The following is a 5,080-nucleotide window of genomic DNA, read 5'->3' as shown; positions in this document are numbered from 1 at the left end:
TATGATCGATGTTTTCTAAATGAAAAATTGTGAGTTAAAAAACAAAAAACTATCCTGCAGGTCAAGTTCATATTTCGTACCTTTCGAAGCAAAAACTTCTTTGGTGTCAAAAAACGCAGATGTGTCCCAATAAGACACATTTAAAAAAGTTGTTCTTGCAAAAACTCATGGTTTATCTGATTGAATACTAGGATTAAAAAACCTCATTGATAATTCTAATTTTAAATATAATTGGAAGTGAAGTGGATTTTTTAAATTGAAAACCGGGAAATGAAACCGGTTTTCTTGTGAATGAATAATTTTTTGAAATTTAATTTCGATTTTTTGACGCTCTATACTTCGAAAAATTGTAACTTTCAAAATTTTGTTTATTGATATCACTAGAGCTCCATCAAATCTCGACTGAGCTTGCTCATTTTTTTTTTTTTTTTTTTTTGACAAATCGATTTTTAAGGATGTTTTTTTTTCTCCGGTAAAATTTGTCTTGATATTTGTAAACATGTTAATCAATACAAAATTAAATTAAAAAATTGTAGGCGGCGAGAATCAAACAGGCAACTTTTTGTTCATGATGCCTAAGCGCTACTGCCGGAGCTACCAGCCGATTTAAAGTATGTTTTTCCAGATATTTAACCCTTAAAAGGCATACTGGGTATTAAAGACCCAGGGACTTATTTGCGCTTTAACAAAACGTAAAAAATTTAAGAAAATAGAACATATGGCGCCAGATAAGCAAATGACACGAAAACCTATTTTTCTATGTCATTTTCACATATTTTTTATTTTTATAATTTTTACACGCTCTTTAAGATACCTTCTTTGAAACTAACACTATAAGACTAATTTTATTTTTGAAGCGCCGTATCTCGGAAATATTCAAGTAAAATTCTAAGTAAAAATATCAAACACTTAAAAAGTTATGAATTTTAGAGAAAGAAGTCATTTTTTAAATTTGTTTCCAAAAAGGATTTTTTTACCTACTTTGAATTTTAAAAAACGGTTACGAAACCTTTTTTCCTTAAACTAGATAGATTAAACATCATTAATTGTTTGTTTTTTTGTAAAAAACTATCCAGTACCGTCGGAACAGCACACGTTTAAATACCCTTGGGTACCTAACACCCAGTATGCTCTTTATGTAATTTTATGGAAGTGTGCCCTTTAAGGGTTGAAAGTCAATTTTCTCGAATACGGCGAAAAATTTCATATTACTGCTTTGACAAATTAATACCCAAAATTAGTGAACGAAACTCAAGTTCAAAATTCCCAGTATCCCTTTGTTAAACAAGTTAACAAATACCCATTTCCCCAATTAAAACAAAAAACATGAATTCAGTTCTCACATAAGATTCAAATTTCCTCGATCTTCTCTAAGTTTTAAAAATATTCATTTTCTACATTTAACAATTCAGGTTCCTAATTTCAGTTTAAGAAAAAGATTTACATTCAGTGTAAAATGTAGTAAATTTAATTGTTTGTCTAATCGAAAAATGCTCGATAGGGTAGTTAAAAAAAAAGCAAAGTTCGAATTTTACTTGGAACAATAGCTCATTTTGTACGGTTCCCAAAAAAGATGAGTACGTATTTTTGCTTTCTTCGATCGGACAATATTAACATACAAATGCCATTCATTTTTACAAACCAGAGACAGGAAAGCGTAATTTTCAATAAAACTAATGCAAAATACGGTAGATTCATTCTACTATTAATTATTTAAATTTAATATTTTTTAACTGCTGAAATGTAACTTTTGACTAGAATATGGCAGAAATTGCGTTTTTTGCTCATCGTTCAAAAAATGTAATTAGCTCCTGTTATTTTGCTACTATTCATTACTTACCTATAATTCTTTAAATAGTTTCTATTTGTTTAAATTATGTTTTCAATCAAATAGAAGAAATGATCACTTCTTCTGAATCACATGAAATAATTCGATAATCATTCATATTGATTTTTTGTTTAAATGAAGTAGTTCATGTTACTCAAAGAAGGTGACAAATTTTTTTATGTTGTTGAAAAAATTGTTTAATCAAATTAATATTTGTTTGACAAAATATTTTTAAGTAATGAAGTATTAACATAAAAAGAGGAGGAACAGTAAAGCAAATCGATCTTACTGATCTTTGAATATAAACCAATTAGTTAATGTTACTCATAGAAGGTGTAAATTATAGATATTTCGTCTCAAAAATGTTTAAGCAATTGAAATACATTTTTTTATTTTGTTTAAAGAAAGACGAAAATAAAATTTCCGTGAAGTTACAAAGGACAGAACGATATAAAAATAATCAAAACTGGGCATGTGCTTTCTGGACGCTTCCTAAATAATTATAGGCAAGTGGTAAAAATACCAAATATGCCAAAATTCGACGGAGTTTATTGAAAAAAATGGTAAATTGTTTAAATAATTAATAAAAAATGTAATCGACCGAACTGATTTTTAATATTGCCTAACGATTTTATCTCGTTTAGAAGGTCCCGGTAATTTTCGATGAAATATGAATAAAGAATTGTTTAGTCAAATGAAAATTGTTTAAACAATAAATAATTTATAAACAATATATGGAACTTTTTAATGTGACCATTAAAAATGATGTAACAATAAAACCACACAGAAGTAAAGTAAAAAGTAGTTTTTGGAACACGCATTGAGTGGGGCGATCAAAATAAAAAATCAATGCATACCTTTTAATATTGTCCAACTGGAAAAAGAACAAATATGCACACATTCATTCTTTTTCGATCCTTACTAAATAAGCCATTCCTTCAAACAAAATTTGATCCCGATCATTGAAGCATTCAAGCCTTGAAAATCATCTTAAATTTGAAATTGTATTAAAATCTAAACATTAAATGAAACAATTTTTTAAGACTTTAAATTGAAAGCCTTCAAAACGAGATCATCTAGGAATTAGAAACATTGCAAATTGTATAATCTTTAAATGAGCAATCATCATAATTGATTTTTAAATATGTTTATATTTTTAAGACCAATAATTGCGATTCTAAGTATTCAAAAAGATTTAAAATGTTCAATCTAAAAGCCTTGAAAATTCAGAATCTTTGAAAAAACCAAAAATTCGATAGATTCAAAATATGGTACTAAAAATTGCTCAACCAACCAAGGGTTTACACATTTTTTTAGCATTTTCAATAATACACATATGAAACTTTCGAGTTTTTAATATTTGAGTTTGAAATTATTAATTTTGTGATTATTTCAATAAAAAACTGTTTTCACTTTTTAAATTTTAAAACCTTCGACTTTCAAATTTGAAATGAAATTTCAAATATAATTTTAAAAAGGTCCAATATTGCAGTTTTTCAATTTAAAATTGCTGAAATTCAAATGCCATTAATTTTAAGTTATCGAATTTTTAATGTTTCAATCACACTTTAACCTTACCGCTTTCAAAGTTCAAACATTTAAAAACATAAAATTCAATTAAAAATCGGAATAAATTAAATTCTATAAATATATAGATATAATTTAAAACTGTACGCGTCCAAATTAAAAATCCTTAATGTTTCGAATTTAACTGCCTCAAAATGCGTATGCTAAAAAACATAAAAACTCCAAAGATGTCAAAATTTAAGAAAAAAGCATTAGGCAATTGCAAAAATTAGAAATTAATGGAATTGCTAAATTATATATTTTATCTCCTTTTTTTCCATGAGTCATAACTGCGATATTCTCATCACTTTTCTTCTTCAACCAAAGCATTTCTAAACAATTACTTCTTCCAGGATTAAAAAGATAATACCATTAAAAATCAGAGCCATAACATTTAAGAAAACAGGAAATTCTTGGAAAACTAAAACCATAATTCAAGCAAAATTCAAGGGAAATATTTTTGTAATAGGAAAACCTTATTGATTATGAAAATACTTAACCTGTATGTGGAAGCAATATCGGGAAATTCATGCGTTATGAGGGAATTGTGTTACTATTGAATCAGGATAAACAACGGTAAATTTCAATTAGTTAATTACACAGAAAATCCAAATACAGATCCTTCGAATTACGGCATGCAAAGCTGCGCTGAAAATTTAGTATACACCAGTGAGAAATGTGGAATGTGATAGAAGGCCGTTTTGAAATCTACTGTATTTTACAAAATATAAAAAGTTCAGGCCTCGAACTTACTTTAGAAGTCAAAAATAATGTAAATAGTGTCCAAAAATTTTCTAAAAAGTGTCAAAATAGTGTCACAAAATATTTTAAGTATTGAAAATGAACCTAAATGTTTATTTAAAATGTTTTTCCTTGTTGGGAAATAATCAAAATTCCTTTTTGTTTATCGCAGACTTCAGTCTTTCCCCTTTTCCTCGTTTGTCCCTTTAAATTCGAACTACAGTAAAAGAACCTAATAAGAAAATTCAATTATTTTTGCCGAAAAACTCATTCTTTTTGGTTGAAAAGTCTACTATAAAAATATTCGTTAAAAATTAATCTTTTTTGTTTTAAAGTTCTATTATTTGGTTCAATATTGAATTCTTTTATTGAAAATACAACAATTTTTTCTTTAAAGGTCAAACTTCTTGGTTGAAAATTCAACTGTTTGGTTGAAAAGTCTTCTTTTTGGCTTGATAATTCAACAGTTTGATTAAAATTTCGTGTCTTTCTTTCACCTTTTTTTTTGGTAAAAAATACAACTGTCTGGTTAAAAATTGATCTTTTTCGGTTGAAAAATAACTTTATTATTAAAAATGCACATTTTTTAGTTGAAAACTAGAATAGTTTGTAAAAAAATTCGGTCGAAAAAAATGGTCTTTTTGGCTTGAAAATTCCACTATTTGGTACAAAAATAAACTTTTTGGTAGAAAATTCTCTGTTTGTTTTTATTACAAATTATTTCTTATCAATAAAAATTAAAGTACATCATTTTTGGTGAAAAGTGTTTTTTTAGCTTAAAATTCAACTACTTAATTGAAAATTTTTATAAACAAAAACAATATAGACAAAAAATAATCAAATAAAATTAGGAATAATATCACAAAACATTGTTCAAAATATTTAGTTGAAATTGTATGTAATTTGTTAAAAATTCTTATTCTTTGTTTAAAAAAATCAACTGTT

The 5,080-nt window shown here is 26.5% G+C and overlaps 1 protein-coding gene across 1 annotated transcript in view; it reads right to left on the bottom strand.

Annotated features, from left to right (window-relative positions):
* Positions 1-5,080, bottom strand: part of LOC117167594 (protein spinster) — a 23,329-nt gene that overhangs the window by 1,092 nt on the left and 17,157 nt on the right. The gene's annotated exons all lie outside the window — the stretch shown is intronic.

The sequence above is a fragment of the Belonocnema kinseyi genome, chromosome 1, assembly GCF_010883055.1.
Source record: "Belonocnema kinseyi isolate 2016_QV_RU_SX_M_011 chromosome 1, B_treatae_v1, whole genome shotgun sequence".
NCBI classification, from domain to species: domain Eukaryota; kingdom Metazoa; phylum Arthropoda; class Insecta; order Hymenoptera; family Cynipidae; genus Belonocnema; species Belonocnema kinseyi.
Note: the sequence above shows the minus strand (reverse complement) of the source record. Positions and strands in the feature narration are given on the sequence as shown.